The sequence below is a fragment of the Bombus flavifrons genome, chromosome 8 (genome assembly GCF_040668555.2).
Source record: "Bombus flavifrons isolate JBK064 chromosome 8, iyBomFlav1_principal, whole genome shotgun sequence".
NCBI lineage: Eukaryota > Metazoa > Arthropoda > Insecta > Hymenoptera > Apidae > Bombus > Bombus flavifrons.
Window position 1 is genome coordinate 13,461,555 of NC_138449.1, and position 18,238 is coordinate 13,479,792.

The 18,238-nt window shown below is 43.5% G+C and overlaps 1 long non-coding RNA gene across 8 annotated transcripts in view; it reads left to right on the forward strand.

Annotated features, from left to right (window-relative positions):
* The window catches only part of LOC138182687 (uncharacterized), a 240,271-nt gene that overhangs the window by 217,538 nt on the left and 4,495 nt on the right, over positions 1-18,238 (forward strand). For 4 of the 8 annotated variants that reach the window (XR_011173850.1, XR_011173849.1, XR_011173853.1 and 1 more), the window contains 2 exons: positions 2,193-2,604; positions 3,939-12,008. The exons of 1 other annotated variant lie outside the window; for it this stretch is intronic. This is a non-coding gene — a long non-coding RNA (uncharacterized LOC138182687). Of the gene's footprint in view, positions 1-2,192; positions 2,605-3,938; positions 12,010-18,238 lie in introns of those variants that run through there. 3 more of the 8 variants (XR_011173852.1, XR_011173855.1, XR_011173851.1) reach the window with 3 other exon arrangements.

The window sequence follows — 18,238 nt, forward strand, 5'->3', positions numbered from 1 at the left end:
ATTCCCGTGAGTCCTTGATCCTGTCGACGCTCGACAACAGTTTCGGAGCACCACTATAACTGATGGACTTTTTATTTAATTACGCGCCGCGCACGCATCTGTGTACTCCTTCTTGTTGGCTCGATGCCTGGAAAGTATCGGCGCCATGGGGATTCACCCTTACGTTGTTGCCGCCTAATCGGACGTGAGACAATCGACAACTAGCTCCTACGCTTTCTATCTTTTTTCCCTCGCTCTCGTCTCGTATGTCGCGTTAAGATAACAGACAAGTATTAATTTGCTTTTATGAACTGTTAAAAAACACCTACTTTTCCCTTTATAGTAATCATTTTTCTTACTAAGTTGCCCATTCTTTTTCAAGGATTATGACTCGTATCGCTGAATCCTATTTTTTAAATTTTACGAAAAATATATTATAATATCGTTATACATTTGTTATAGTTTTGAATAAACACGAGGAAAATAGATATAAACGATACACACACCGCTGTTATATTGTTCACAAATGCAACTATGTAGTTGAAACAAGATCCTTCGGAACGTTTCGATCGGCAATTACCGGCCGAAACGTACGATGCGTTCATAAATGAACGAATAATTCGCGCGTCTCGGATCCTAGCCGGGCCAGAGGCCGAACGAAAGGATCGCTGTTATTCCGTGAAATTCAACGTCGCGTCGAATATACCGATAGCAACCGGCTGACCGCAGACCGTCGAATTTAATTTCATAAATGGCTACCGTTGATAACCAGAGCGGCAGTGTTTGGTAGTGAACGACTACATACAAACAATCGTATCGAATTATTTGCTCGTATTCTTTTATTCAATCGAATCGCGATCGATGAGCCTTTCGCTTTTTACATTTAAAATATACAGGGTGGTTGGTAACTGGTGGTACAAGCGGAAAGGGGGTGATTCTACGTGAAAAAAGAAGTCGAAAATATAGAATAAAAATTTTTCGTTTGAGGCTTTGTTTTCGAAAAAATCGACTTTGAATTTTCGCTCGGTACGCGTGCGGTACGTTATAACGGATCTCACTGTAGATCGTTGTCTCGATGGAAAAATAAAAAAAAAAAAATTTTTTTTGTTCTATATTTTCGACTTCTTTTTTCGCGTAGAACTACCCCCTTTCCGCTTGTACCACCAGTTACCAACCACCCTGTATAATTCACAGATAACATTAGAGACTGGAACAGGTATTATCAGAATGTTTCTTGAAGAAACGTGATTCGCCGAAATATTCCAACATTCGTAGGAAACTTTTACGAATACATTATGCGTGTTATACGAAGCATTTTGAAATTTCATTGGCGATGTAAAGAGAAAATCGAACTATCACGATCATATCGATAATATTTGAAAAAATTCTGTGAATTCACTGCGAATGAAATTTCAAACTATTTTACACAACACTCACGATATATACACAGAAAATTTCGATGTCGATAAATGTCGAAATTCTTTCTTCAGTCGCTTTTAATTCGACGAATTAAAGAAAATTATTTTATAGTATTACGAAAATGTCTGTTCAAGGAGTTGGTGTCTATACGTAATATTATATTTTCTGCTGAAAAGTCGAAAGATAGAAAAGCGTTCGCGTAACCAGTGTCACGTGATCGCGTGTACGGAAGTCAGAGCCGGGGCAGCTGATCACCGGCTATGAAATTTAATTTCATAAATGGCAATCGGAGGCACACGAATTCATAGTCTGTTTGCTCGTACGCAGTGTGTACAAACACCGGTGGTAACGTAATACGTATTACCCGCGGCTATCCTGGTCCGCTCGTGTCCGTTTCGCGTACACCGATCGCGATTGCGGGCGATCGAAATCACGAGGCCGCGCAGGTTCGTCTTCTCCATCGGTCGATAATTGCTTACGCCTGGCAATTAGGTAATGGACAAGAGGAGAGAAGGGGAAGGAGGAAGGGATGGAACGTGTAAAGAGACAGAGGATGAGGAAACGAGAGGAAGAGAAGGACAAAGGAAATACGACCGCGATCAATCGTCGTGTCAAACGAATCCATGGTAGGCGCGCGATCGCCGACGTGTCTGGCATTTTTATTCTCCGCGCCACGGATGGAAAAAGCCGCGGTCTCGGTTTTCCCCGACGACGCACGCAAACCTCATAAAACGAATAAAAGCGGGGCCCGTCCATGCGTGCTATCGAATGAACCGAATTCTTTTACGTTCCAGCGAACCCGGGGATCGTACTGACTAAGGCCGAACCAAGATTTCCACCCGGATACTGAAGAAAGGAGGGGAGTATACGGCGAACAACCACGGGAGCTTCTTTTATGCTCTGCAACTTTCTGGAAGAGAATTATGTAAAAGCGTTATCGTTTTATCCCGACGTTGCTCGATGGTGAGGTTATTAAAGTCCAAGGGACGAAGTACTGGATCGGAATCTAAGGAGATTCGACACGTGTGTATGACAAATGCGTGATTATAGAAGCCGTATCGACCGTTGAGGAGAAGCGAAAGCGGAAGTGGTTCTTTTTTTGACGAGTCACGACTGAAATTGTACAACTCGTAACGAATTACCGAAAGGTAATTCCTTCGCTTTGGGTGATTTGATAGGAGCTACACGGATGATGGATAGACGAAGGTGAAAGTTTACCGAATGTGGCGTTATTTCTTTTTCTTTTTTGTCGGAACCTCGAGGATATATAAAAAAAAATCTGACGAAATACCATGATCCGAAGTATGACGGACAGTTTCGACAAGCGATTAAAATTCGCGACGCGACGGTTCTATGGCTGACCGGTCATCGATCGACAAACGTCTCTCCTATCCCTGTACGGCTTCGCTCTGTGATTATTTGAATGAAGCAAAAATGGCTAGCAGCACGCGGGCGAGCAGCGTCAAAAAGGTGGCTGGTATAAATGAATAAAGCAATTTCTCGATCGACTGATGAAAAGCACTTCCATATAATGATACTGATGAAAATTGCCGCTTTCGTTTGACTTATGAAGCATTAAACTGAGTTTAGAAGCTTTTGCCTAGGTCGGCCGGCATCGAGCGGTTTTTCTAAAAATAAAACCGGTAAATAGGCTAGAGGCTCGTCCCTCGGAAAGAGTTTTCCCGGTAGCGTTTTCCTTTAATGAGACCATTCACCATTACCTCGGCCTTTCCTTTTTTCACTCCCTTCCTTCACCACCCGCCAGGTGGCAGTTTCAAGCGCAAAAACTAGGAGCTTTGTACATGTCAATATTCCACGTCTGTTCGTAAAAGACGACTCGTGTCTCGTCGCACCAAAGGTGGAGGAACGTTAAATCGGGCACAAGGGTAAAAGAGTAACGTGAACTAGCGGGGATCTATTAAAGGAGGATCAAGCTGCGGGAAATTGCGGGCTGAAAAGGTGGTGTGTCGTAGCTAAAATTATCGAGCCTCGACGAAAAACCGCTTATCTAATCGTTGATAGAGAAAAATTGTCTTCCAATTACTCTTCCTCTTTTAGAAACAAACATAACGTAATATAAAGTCACGCGATATCATCGTACAGCCACGTTGGGTGTCAATTAACATCAGATTTCTCCGCGTACGAGAAACTTTTACAAAAGAGTGAAAGAACATGGAGGCGCGTCGAGGCCCTCACAAAATAGAACGTAACCACGTACACGATTCGTGAACGTGCTCAAATATTTATCGTAGCCTGCACTGGAATCGGAACGACGTACGATCGGTTGTAAATCGACAATAAATGCGCGGCCAACACGAAGGTTTAACTATTAGATAACAGCGGCGCACGTTTCGAAGCAAACCGTCACCATCGACTAGCTTTCCTTGCTTCCTCGCTGGCAAATAAAATCCTGACGGAAACGTATTCGATCACGTATCAACCCTTCGTCTGGTCTATGATCTGGCCCACGCGTATCCTTCTCTCAGTGAAATCGCTCGATCGAAATCGTTTCATTGAAATCGTTCGTATATGATTTGCAGACGGCGCGAAATTTTTCGTGATCGTCACGAGTAATTAAGGAACCGGCATGCAAAGAGGGACGAACGACGAGAGCAAGATTGGCTACAGGATGAAAAACGACGAAGGAGCACGGGCTACGCGTTCAGCTATAGCTTGGTGTTACAGGCACCACGAGTACGAATGGTAATTTCAATCTGTAAGGATTATCCGGATAACCGAGGTAATCGATATTTATATCGAAGTCAGAGGCGTGGGAGGCGACGGAGAAAGGATCTAGCGACTAAAGTGACGTTGGAGGAACGGGCTTAAGCCGCAGATATTGTGATTCCCGAACCTTTGCGGAAATACTTAAATGCCGGATACATTGTAACCTTCGTCCAGGTATTTCGTCGGTGGATTTTTTGAAATATCGATGCCTGTTTACTCCTGGTCTACGAGATGAGCCTGTTGTATTATACGCGTATGAAAGGAACGATCGTTAAAATACAGGAAAGAATTTCTGGATCGTTCGCCTTTCCTTCCTCCCGTTGTTAAATGGAACATCGAAAAATGTATTTCCGCGAAATATACGGCTGTCCAATTTACCATCCGTTTTCCGCTCTGCCCGATAGACATTCTTATTTTGTTTGTATAGCCTATACTTCGCTGTTGTTTGCTTGGTTACGCGATATTTGCACAGAATCATGAACTCCAATTATATGCGGCAGAGGAAGAACGAAACACATGGCTGTACGTTAGGGTCACGGATGCCCGGAGGCTTGTTATTTCACTGAAAACCGTTGTATCTCAAGATCTTCGATCGTCGGAGAAGCCTGTAAGATTACCTCGTCGAAAATTTTGAAACAATATTTGTGAAACCGGCCTAACCTAATAGACAATAGCTAAACCAGCCTCTCGCACATACTCAGCCAACCTTTCAAATCGGCGATATCGACGACTATTTAGTATACCGTCACTTTATTCGCTTTGTCTCCAACTATCGCCCTCTTCGTCCTTCCCATTAATTTTAAACCATCCACAAAAGAATCTCCTAAAATTCCCACACAAATGAATCGTCGGGAGAGAACGAAAATGAAATTTCGCTTAAATCCCATCGAATCGACGCAGGATATCGATCTATCAAGGATCAGAGAAAACCGGGGTAAGGCGCTTCCGACGAAGAGAAAACAAAAGAGCTCGGTGACTTTATGGTCGTGGCGGTTTGAACGTAAAAATCTATCAACAGACCCTTCTCCTGAAGAACGACACGGGGAGATGAAGTGGCGGGCGTGGTTGGGTGAAAGGCAGCCGCGGGCGAGACAGCACAGCCACCCCTCCGCAACAAGCGGTATTGACGAAATTGATTGCGGAGGGTGTATAACCGAGCTTCGCTTCGTGCGGGGTGGCTCTACCCGTGAGGCTGTCCGGGGGAAGAACGAAGAGAGGGTGAAGGGTCCCGCTCATCCTCCCTGATACCCCCGTTACTCCCCCGCCGCTAAAACGCAAAAGGGTGAGAAAACATTGTTACTAGCAGTTACTCTTGCGCCACTCCCTACCACCGAGACCCTCGGTTCGTAACCCGCCGCCGATCCCACCCTCCTACAGACGGTCTTCCAGTGCCACGCACGTGTTACACAGCCCCCGGGGATGAGCGGCGGAATTGAACGGATGTAGGAATCAAGAAGAAGAGACGAGCAAGAAGGACGAATGGAAGCCTTAAGGCCAACGACTACGTCGCAAGTCACAGACGGATCGTTTCTTTTCTCACCTGCAACCACCCCGCTCCCCTCCTCGCGACATCTTTCTTTCCGAACTTTTCGGATCGTCAGAATCGAGTTGGAATACCTCCGGGTCATGAAACTCGATGCGGAGTATCGCAAGATCGAGGAACTCGAGACGCGGCGTTTACGAGTTGCGAGCTCCGCAAATCGGTACAGTTGGATGTCACGGGACACGGATTGGGATAGCGAGAATATAACTTGAACGCTTAGGCTATATTTTGAGGCATATGTGATCCATGTTCGGAGAATTTGAGATCAATGAACTTGAGTCAAAGCAATCTAGCGTTAATTAGAGTTCGATATCAGAATGTTCCGATTTGGGTGTCATGTAATTATGGAATTTGAATCGTCAGGTGGTATTTCGGTTCCTCGACCTCGCTATCCTATTTTGGATCCGAGATAATCTCGATCCTGTTCGAACGATGTGATTAATATCGTGATTATTCCGAAGAGCTATAAAGACCAATAAGATTTCATCGTCGTTTTATTTCTACTTTGAAATTAATCCACTTTCTGACAGATTGAAACAGTGGTATAATAGATGTATATCTCATAATTTAAGAACCAAATATTGGTCTCTAATATTTGATAGAAATCCAGAACGTGAGGCGAATTTATTCGTTCGTTATTGTTTCCGCCGGTTATTCGATTTCCATCGAGAACCATTTACGGCCCCATCGTTCCGATAAACTCCGCGGCACGGCGCGTTTATCCCAAACAACGTCATCGTGCTCGATCGAATTAACGTACTGCATCATTAATGCGCAATAACTGAAAAATAAGGCCTGCACACACACAGACACGAACGGGCCACGTACTCTCAATTACCGTGAAATCACATTTTTCCGCTGTTTAATCGTCCGGATCGGTACAATTAGGTCGTGGATACCAGTGACCCATTAAATTTCCGATATACATAACAACGTTGGTGCAGAAAACTCTACTTAATTTATTTCACCGCTGACCTATCGTCGAAAACTGACCTCATCCCTGTTCCTATTTGTGATACAACCAATACAATTAAAAACTCAATCGCTATCCTTTGGAAGAAACGTTACTAATGAATTTGCTTCCACGTCTTAAAACAACTTCTCTTATTTCTTATTTCATAGTATATCCTTATCATTGTTTAAAGAAATCTGATTGTTATTTTCGCTTCTCGAGTTTCTCATGTAACAACCAACCCTATTGGACGTCCGCTACTGCTCACAAATAACTAGACACTTTGCTCGACTTGTCGTAATAATATTTGACAATTTGGCCAAAGCGTACAAGTTTCATCACTGCGTTTTTAAATAATCGATTCAATCGGATTATAATATACCGTTACGCGTAGATTATGAGAAGTAAAATCATTGTATTTTTATTCGACCGTAATCCATAATTCAAATGCATCTTACCAAAAATACACAAGCGTCTAGATATCTTTGCGCAGTAATGTATATTGTATTTTCATCTTCACGAAGAGAAGAAAGAGACGTTAGACGGGGCGGAATTAAGGCGCATCTTGCGAGAAAAATAAGGCAAAGATTGTCAGAGATTGCCTATAATCCACGACCAACGGGCGAGGGCAAACGATTGACGTTATTTGTCAATGCGCGGCAATTTCCGTCTCCTTCCCCTCGCTACGGATTTGCGCTACGAAATCATTATCGGCGTAAACTTCTGCTTCCGAAGAGGATGAAGGAAAAGCAGACAAATTTGGTGGGTAATCTTTTTCTTCCAGTAGTCTAGCGTCACCACAGGAAACAAAGAACACGGAAAAACGACAGAAGGGGGCAACTAATGAAAATTGCAGCAGGGAAAATTTGGCACGCCCAACGATCAGACGTCGACCTGTGCGAGTGTCTCCGCGGTAATATCACCGCCAATTAGCCAATTATCGTTACTTTCGGCTCGGTTGTGCAATTCGCGCAAACCGAGCCACGCTTCGGGCAGCGAAAGATTATTTTAGAATTCAACGGTCGACTCTTTATTAGGATTCTAATCCACCCTCTACACCATCCCTGTTGCTCGAGCAATTTTGCCAGAGAATTACCACGAATCGAGGGAGTGAAAATGGGGGAAAATGGTGCTAGGTAAAATGCCTTGTTCTACATTTGGAATCTGAAATATTTAATCCGAGAGGAGAAGGAACCGGATGGTTCGTAAAATATTGTCGTAACGACGCGACGACCAGGGCAGTTTGGAATGATGGGGCGCGTGTCTGTCTTACCGTGTAAATCCGTTCTGTCGTCTCGGTTTGTCTTGAAAGCACGGTAAAACTATCATCGTGGAATTCGGTTCACCGGTGGTACAAGAGATACAGCCGGTCGGCAAGACCAAAGCCTCGGTCATGGATATTGACATTTCATTAAACGAGATTCCTGAGGAACGTGTGTACGTACGTTCAATTTCCGGCTGCTTGCAAAGCGAAACTGGAACTTGTCAAAATGTATGTTGTATAGTTTGGAACGCCGTGCCTTTGTCTACCGGCGTTTGTTGAATACACCCTGTGCATCTTGCACGTGAACCCCCATGTAATTTTGATGAGGCGACGCGATTCTGGGTTTTCTTCTCGGCCCCTTTGAATCGCTCATCATCCGTTATTCCATTTTACCTAACCAACACTACGATCGTCCCTTCGATTTCTTAAGTAGCGCCTTTATGCTTTTGCCTCGTTTTCTAGCAGCATTAGAACTCGATAATTAATTTCGCGTTTAAGTTTTTTATCGAGACCACCTAAATTTTACCAAATTCTTCAAATTAACAGCAGGCCGATGTTAATGCGCGACGAAAAATTTATTTCTCGTTTTGCAAGCTAATTGCGAAAACTTTTACGAACGTCTACGATCGGATGTCGAAGTCTAATCAAGCGCTAAACGAACGTCAGTAGCTGTATGAACATTTCATCGATCATTTTTTATTAAGCGCTTTATCGATCGTCAGCAAAGGTATTCTCGAAATCTTTTAAAAATATGGAATCGTACGTTCGATCCAAAACGAAATCCGAGACGAAACCAAATAATACTTTGTCGCGTTCTCTGGTGAATTTTCTCGTGGAAGATCAACGGTTATGAGTCGGGGAAATGGGCATCGCATTAAAGACGAGGCTTTCCTCTGATATTTATGGCTCGCGATCTATACGTCTGTCTGGAAGCGCGGACCGGCTGGATAACTTGCAGCCCCGATGTTCATGTTGAAAAATCTAGTGAATAAGTAGATGCTAAGCAGTTTCTCGAACTAACTTTAAATGGGGAGCGCCACGTGAAATATTTGTGTAGTACAACGAAATTTATGTTGGCGGACCACGGGATGCAGAGGGATGGCGGATCCTTAAGAAGTTTTATCAAAAGCGTTTTACATTACTTAAACGCCCTTCGAGCCGCTTGATTTCTGCCCCTCTATCGCGGAAAAGATTTCGACCCTAAGTTTCCGTTTTATGCTGCGAGTCTCGTTAAAAATTCGTTAAACACCGCTGCAGTCGATTTTACAGCGAACCTTTCAACAACATTCTTCTCGCATCTACCGCGCGCTAAAGGACGCACCTGTTCTTCCAACGTTTCCATCGAAAGTAGACGAATCGTATTTTCATTTCTAAAAGGAATATCGAGCTTCGTTACAGGCTACTTTAGCTAACTATTGCGAAGAAAGAGAAAAACTTGTCGAGCAAGGCGAGTGACAATAATGCACAGGTTGTCTGTAACAAGTATAAGAAGTTTCGATGCTAAGTCAACGGTTTCGAGTCTTGAACGAAAAACCCTCGAGGAATCAACGCTCCATCTTTCGATATCAGGTGTATACTTGTATTTGTTCAGTATTAAAACTTAAAACTCTAGAACGAGCCGGAGAGTCTCGAGCTTTCCAACTTTCTGTCCTCCTTTCGCTATTTACGCTACGCGTATTTCAACAGCTTTTGTGCGCCAACTCCGGCAACCTCATTGGGTTAGTCAAACATATTTATCACTTACCTTGCCTCGTCTACCGATCTCTATACGTCTCTCTCTATATGACGTAAGCATGTACACGTTACTCGGTTGATTCATCGTTTCATGGTTTACCATGATCCTCCTGATCGCACGTTCAAGTCAGTATCCATCGTATTCCTCGCGATTCATCCTCAAGAACGTGTTTCTTTTTATCGAACAAAGTGTAACACGAATAGTCGTGTAATATAGAGTGCGTTGATTAAACGCTTGTAAGTTTACCCCTCATTACTGAAAATCCGCGTTTAATAATAAGCGGAAGTGAGTTGTGTATTTAATATAGACGGAAAATAAACTTTGATAAATAAGACAATATCTAAACTTGGGATAAAATTCCCAGGGAAGTTTTAAACAATTTCTATTAAACAGGCCACTTCGTCGAGGCGAGTGAAGTATACGCTCGGTGTTTCCCAAGCAAACCATCGTGATCGGGTATAATCCAGAGGAAAAACGAATCGCCGATAAATTATCTATATAACTTTCGATCACTATCCCATTACCGGTATAGCACTCGAGGAGCATCGAACGAAGCGGAAGAGAAGGTAGAAACCGGCGAGAGAGAGGACGATCTTTTCACGAGAAACGTCGGTTTCTTAGCGTGGACCGTTCGTCTTACGAGAAAGTCGTGCAAAAGAGGGAACGATTCGTCGAAAGAGGAGGGTCGTAAGCGTCGCGCGAAAAGAGAAAACTTTCTTTGGTGATCCCGACGAATCTCTCTTTTACCATCCCCCTTCTCTCGCTTGCTCTATCCCTTTTCTCCATGTTCCACGATAGAGTCCATAAATTTTAGCAATTTCTGGAGTGCTGGTGCTGCTGCTGCCTGCTCTCCCTCCTCTCATCTCTTTTCTTTCTCTTTCGTTCTCTCTCTCTCTCTCTCCCCTCACTCTTCCTCTTCGTGGCAGCAGCGGCAGGAATAATAACGTGACGACAGAGCCCAATTGTCCCCTAATGCCGCGAAGTTTCTATTCAGAACATCTTTTTGTGCGTTACTACCGGCGGACGTGGGAGTGAAAGTCGTATCTCGCCACGCTGGCTGGAAGGGCAACCTTGCAATTCAGCCGAGCAACGTGGGAGGGTTGCCAACTCCGCTATATGATAATGGACCGACGATGCTGTGCCTACTCGATCTATAATACGACCCTGTATAGATGTATCTGCAGATTATATATACGATATTTAGAGGTTCTCCCTTTCCCAGTTTCTGATTTCTGCCCGTTCCATCACGCGGAATGCGACCCAACCAACGGGATATAGACGGGAGAACGTACCGAGACGGGGATAGCTAAATCAGCGAGGTAAACGCGATGGCCAATTACGCTTAGTAACATTCCCAATGAAATGTTCCGCGGAAAGTGAATTTCATTTACATTTTACGACGATACAAGATTCTATTGCGAATATCGAGATCGATTTCACGCGCAGATTAATTTATTCGAAATTAATATTGCATCATCAATATTGTATAGTTTCCATGGTAAAATATTAATCCCCTAATTTATCCTCTAATTAATGAACGTTTCCTCTGTTGAAATCCGAGGAATACAAAAATTGAAATAATCCTATAGAATCCCGAATGTTGAACATTTTGATATTTAATTATATTTATAATAGAAGACTATAGGGGAAGAAGATAATAAGCCACGGTATCTATGTTCTACAAGGAAGTAGTTTTAAAATCCGGTATACATGGTCCATTAAAATTGAAAAAGTCAGCAAAAATCTACTTATCGTATTTTCCTCCTGTGATTTTCGGTTATAATTTCCACTGGTGTCACTTTCACGGTAAAACTGTCTTGATGAAATGTTAATGGAAAAACGTAGATAGGGGTGGTAATATCCTCCGCCGAAATCATTGACATGTTTCTGAAAGGTGGGACGAGACAGTCACCTGCCAGGACGCGGCGAGCCACGGCTATAGAAAAACCATGTCACGGCCGTGGCCAGAGAGGAAGTCACGTGGCGAGATAAACACACCCCAGGACCGGCGAACGGAGAACCACGTTACATTTCCGGTACGGCGACAATTCGACGCATCCTACGTACCAGCTTTTCATTGTTATGTATCTCGACAACCGTTCGGTCTGACCGATACGGGAAACATGAAACAGAGCGCCGCGGGGTGTCTGGCTCAAAAAGGAAGCCACTGAATGAAATCTCGGCAGAGGAGAAGACTGAGAAAGGGAAAGGAAAGTCCGTCGTGGTTCGTTGCTGTCAGTATTGCCCGTTCCGATACGTTCAACTTTAATTTATCAATCAAACCAAGTGGAATATTGGTCGGGCCGATAGTTTGAAAATTAGTTCGAAAATTATTTATTATATGAAATAAATAGTTTATTTATTCGTTGGTTGATTACACCCATTAGCGATGCTTTTGTGTATTACTTTCGCGATGATAAATAATTCCTATCGTTTGCAATACCTAAAATTATACCATAGTAAAATAAGGAATAGAATTTCTCTCTTCTCGAAATAAAATAATATTCTCGTGGACGATGACATCGTGCTCGGTTATAAACGAGATGAATATTTCGTAACTCTGCTTTATATCCGATCTTTCTTTTTCGGAAATCTATTATACTTTGCTGAAGCAGCGCGACGGTCAAGCCGATTAAAAATATTCAAAGTGACACTTGCCAACTGGGGCAAGAAATTGCACAGTAGCGTTCGTCCACACGAGAACTCGCTACGTTTCCGATAGAGTGACGCGACGGTTTGACGCATCACTTTGCCGCAACGTTCCTGGATTTTTATTGTTGTGTATCCTTTCGGGGCCGATACGCGAAACACAAAACGAATCGCTGCGGGGTATCCGTGTCGGAAAGGAAACCGGTGAACCAGATTCGTAGCAAAAGAGAGAAAGGGAAAGAAACGGATACATGGCGGCGAAAAAAAGAAGCAGGGAGTGGGAAACGAAGAATGCAAAGGGGAACTAATCGGAAATCGAAGCGGCGTTCGCATCCCTAACGAGTCTGCTTTTAATAACTCGCTCGAAAATCAACGAAAATTCGTCCGCCACGCGCGTTCCGCTCTTTACTTTAACAAACTCGCTGGTTCGCTTTTCCCATTTCTATCTGCCCCTCTTTCTGATGCACAAATATAACACAGAACCATATGCATATATAGGTATATCAGATGTAATCTTACGAGCATTCTGGCAAATTAAAAAATCCAAAGATCGACATGGAACATCGAATATCGTATAAAGCTCACAGATGAAAAACACGATAAGTCCATTTCCCGTCTTTTATAGAACAGCAATTCCGAAATTCGATACGTTGTCAACTAATTCTACGTCAAAACAATATCCGTGTTTTATTTTGCCATTATTGCCTTTTTTAAGCATTTCATCTCAAAATACCTCTTTTAGCCGCTAAATGACATAAAAATGAAAACGTCGACGTCAATGACTTGTCGTATCATTCCCGTATGATCTTCACGTACACTGTCTACGAACAATCTATATAAACAAAGTTCCCTCGTTGGGCCACATTGATCGTCGAGTCTTATTGTCGCGCACCTTGATGAACCATGTACGCGTAGGAAGCGAGAACAAAGCTCCGCAGGCGGTCCAGGTTGAAGTGGAAGCCCTTTGAAGAACAAAACGAAGGACACCCTTGGAACGAGGGAAGCGGAGATTACAAGACAGAGAAATAGAAACAGCGAAGGATAGAGAAAGTCGACTACCGAATCAACGTTTATCTCCCCAACGAGTCGGCTTTTAATAGGCTGTTCGAAAACTGTGCGAAATAATCTGAAGCTGCCGGTCTCTGCGGACAGAGGCGGTGGAACAGAGACGGATAGTGTCGGAGTACGAAGGGCAGAAGGCAATACACGCTCGATGACTGTTACGGTGGTAGTAATTGTACCGATGCCGGTGGTTGTGTGGGCTTTAGGAACAGCAACGAGGGGTGGCCAAGCCCCAACTACAATACCTTACGGTTCAGCGCACTCTCAGCTCGGGATCATCGAGTTTGAATCCGAACGCGGTGCTCTCGTGGACGATGGCGGTGGTGACGGTGAGCCCAGTTCCGGCCATGGGGAACCCTTCGCGGCTCTATTTAAACTAGACACGTGGCTCCGTTTACGTTTCGAGGGTGTAGATACGCGCACGCATGCGTGCGTTTCACACTGCTAACCGTGTGCGTGCACGCGCGTTTCGTTGGTCCTTTGAAAACCGAAATCAAATACATTTATTTGAGCGGAGCGGGACCGGCCACGGGATCGTCCCATTGTTGGTCGCTGTCAGCCTGGAAGAGATGGCGCGACTTTATTGGCCGTTTAACAATCGGAGGGCTCGAAATTCGACCGCGCCACGGGATTTCGGAGCTGACGCTTTCGTGATTAAGATTCTGAGTCGCCGAGATTACGCGAATCACCCTCTGCCTCCCTTCGGCGCTTCTGGCGTTTCGCGTTGGGAACGATGCAGTTTGTTATTGTCTGGTTTGTGCGATACGTTTGATCCGCTCTGTCGGGTGTTTCGTTGTGGTGTGACTGTAACTACGGATAGAGAAGTCGACGAATCGTGAATGAAAGAGTTTTGTAAATTGCGTGTAGGGTTATCGCAAAAGGAAGGGAAAAAAGTTTGGTCGAAAAGACGCAAGAGGTAGATGGCACACGGAGGTTAAAGTTTCTATTACGTTAAAAAGAAGATTGTACCGGGATTTAATTCCGACAGAATGGTGCACTCGAATTAAACGTCCCGGAAGTCATCGTGGAGCACACTTAAGCACGAGGAGGCCAGCAGTCGTAACGCCGGTATCTAGCAAATAAAATACCGTAGTCGGTCTTCTCTTTATTCCGGCCGGCTGTAAATATGCAAATTGTCAGAACTACCGTCCTTCTTTGTCTAAAGGATCCGAACCAGCGTCGGGCGTTGTCGGTTGCGGGGGTGGCACGGCCGATGAGATTCAATTTACTTCCACCAAAATGGTGTACGCGATAATACACTTTGGATGCGCGGCTACCCTCTACTATATTATTGCCTTCGTAATAACGTGACAGTAATTTGTATGCAAAATCATCTCCCTCAGCTATCCGGCCGTGTAAACGTTTCGCCCCGGCAAGTTTTCTTTGTTTGCACGCCGAACTATCTTCGAAACTTGATAAATCGACGATTCCGTTTAAGATACTTCGGTCCTTCGTCTCTCTCTCTCGCGTGCTACACGCGCCTATCTTCCACTGTGTATATTCGTGCGGTTATCGAGACAGCTGAAATCTGGGACGCGACTAGAAATTACTTGGCAAGCGCAATTCCAACGCGGTTTTTGCTACGGGCCACGGAAATATGTCACCATCGGTACACGAAATTTCAGCATACTGCAACGTGAATATATACGCTGTATTCTATATACGTGTAACCTCTTTGCTCGTTTCGAACACTTTCAAGAAAATGACTTCTTCTTTGGTTCTAATTCGGTATTCCAGCAAATTCTTCTAAATAAAGTTCGTTCTGCTTCGTTTTATTTCTATCAAATAAAATTCATCTTGTTCGCGTTATAAACGCTATACAGCTTTAAAGTAGCTTTGGAAATGATGGATTTTATTCCAGTCTATTGGATTAAAACGCTCGTTCGCAAAAATTGCAGCGGCGATATCAGTTTCGAATATTTGACAGTTTTCAGCGATTCGCGCAGCTCGCTTTATCGGGTGCGTCCATCTGTCTGGCGGGATCGGAGGCGGCAAACTCGGTTGGAACTCTGGTAATATACCGCTATCATCGGTCTCGAGCCGGGGAAACAAATGCCGCGAGAAGAGGCGGGTCGGAAAACAGGCAAGAATATAGCGTGGACGAGAAAGGCCGCGAAAATTTATTTCAACCATCCAATTGTATTTTCCTAAGTGGAGGCTCGTGCTCCATCGATAGCTCATCCAGACGAGCTTTCTCTTACCTCGGTTAACCGAGTGATGGATGTCGATCTCTTCCCAATTCCTGTACCATATATCGACCCTTTGCTTTATGCGAATAGCGGAAAATAGAAATAGAGAGACGGTAAAAGGTTACGCGCTCGCGATCACGTTCGTGTACGACTCGAAGGAAGAGCACAGAACAGCACAAATAAATCTACCGTGGTCGATCTCATGAAGTCCTTCCTCAACAAGATTCCTTCGGCCTGTCCAGGATCGAGGGAATACATGCAAAAGGGGGAAAGCGAATGGAAAAGTATCCTTCTGGACTACTCTCCCGGGTACTCGCGATAAAAGGTTTCCCTCTATTGCTACTTTTGTGTAATTCCACCCCATGTATCTGCGGTTTCTACTTTCAACCAACTATCCTCTTGCTATCTCGTTCGAAAGGAGATTTACGTCCCGAACGTTCTTATTTAAATTGTGATACCGGCATGTAGGAGGGACTAGGGTATTATTGTTATATTTTTACTCTGTGTGGAAACCAAGGTTTACTATCCGCTGGGCTAAAACGTGACCAACTTTTAAATGTTAATGAATTATTGTATATATTTTGGTATATTGTAGGTTGCCAGTTGCGTACAGTTCATATACAGCACCGCTCGTAATTCGAACGATACACTTATTATAATTTGTTTCATTTTTACTGTGAAGGTTAAGCAAGGATTTGATTGCTATCATTATTATTAGATTGTAAATATTTATGAATACAATTGAACAAAATTCTATAATTAGAAAGATTCTTTATGGGAACAACAGCAATAACTGTCCTGATTGTACCGTTGGTCAAAAATTATACACGTTTTTCTAAAAATTGATCCGGAAGTATCGATCATCTTTCGTTCTCTAATTCTGATCTACGCTTCTTTAAATTCAAGTATATCCTCGAAATTTTAAAGATTGTTTAAATTGAGAATGTCGCTTAATCGCACGTTCAGTAGCTATTACGTCTCATCCCTTTATCTTTCTTCCTGCCTAATTCAAATGTACTGTAGAATTTCGTGTCTCGCGTCGTTTCATTCTTGTCGTGGTCGTGGTCGAATGCAAATACTAGCTTCTGAATTTGTATTTGTTCCAATTAATTCGAAGCACCGTCCAACCGAGTATTTTTCGCCGACCACGGTATCGCCTTCCGTGAACTTCATTAACATAGAAACTGTAGTTTTCTTGTATGTAGAATGCGCCACGAATTCCACGGTTGGTTTGTTTTACGATCTCTAGCGTGCCGTCAAAGCACTTTGTGGTGTAGTTACCTAGTCTCAAACATAATACCATTCAAATAAGTAAAAATACAGATACTAAATTAGGAAATGACAAAACAAACTAAACTTTTTCTTAACAGTGATAAGTCATGGTAAGACACGAACTGGAGATATAAACGAATCACGCGACATTTTCGCACCTTTTGTCGTCATGTTTCTAGGGACGATACAGCAGACTATTGATAATAGGAATTCTTTGGGGAGGAAACACTCGTTCCATTCGCTAATGTACATCCACGACGGGTATTTTGCGTAATAACTTGGCACCACAACCGTCGCGGTACATTTTTGTGTACTTTTCATACAGAGAGAAGAGAAGAAGACGGTCGACGTCCCCTCAGCCTCGATCTAAGATTATCGGATGAAACTGAATGCGCAAAAGCAGCGTTATCAAAAACGTTGGAAACCAGGCGTTACGAGCGCACAGCGATAAATAAAACGGACGATTTCAGCGAGACTTCGGGAATGAAAGTGAAAATGCGGTTTCAACGAATTATCTTGTGTTCCAAATTAACACGTCACAAATTAACGTCTTCTCTGTCGCGATACCAACTAAGATTATTACGGTTCCATCTTCGTTCGTTATAATTGCTTTGACCGCTATTCCTAGATCGATTCGCGCATAAATTACATTCGAATATAAGCAGCACGTGTTTATTAGAAAGTATTGTTGGCGGATTTCAATGACAATTTTTAGTAGAATCTAACAATTCTGTCTTTCGGTCCCAAGGCCAAAAACACGTCCTTAATATGTCACAGCACAGAAATAAGTCACACTTTAACTTTATGCTTTCGTTATTTCCTATGTTTTATTTTCAAATTCGTATGAACATAGGTGAGAGAAATGGGACCTAAATAGAGATTTGTCTCAACCATGAAATATTATATTTAATATACTTCTAAATATTACATCCTATGCATTTCGTATTGCCGCAGTCCACAACCGAAATATCTTCATCAATCGCACATATTTAATTACACCAAATTCGTCACGAACCGGAAGAATCTCATCGAGTAAAGTGTCAGAGACTAAAATTCCAGCGTCTATTCAGAGAATAGAAAGGCACGATAGGAGAGTCTGAATAGCTGGAAAACGATAGAACACGACGTCGGCGCTTCGATGGCCTCTTCGAGACGGGAATCTCCTTCGGTGGCAACGCGATTTCGCGAGAAATGGACTCACTGGCTTTCTGAAACGGTCAATTCAAACGATGAGCACCGCTATACGCGCAGATAGAAATCGAGATATGGAAGGAAACGGCGACCATGTAAGGAACACACCGTGAACGGTTTCACGTGTGCAAGGGGGGTAAAGGAAACAGATGTGTAGGGGTATCCCTTTTGTGAATACGAGGCAGTCAATATTCTCTGGAGATTCGGTTGATCAGCTCTATCCTAGAGGTCGAATACCGTTGTACCAGGGGATGCG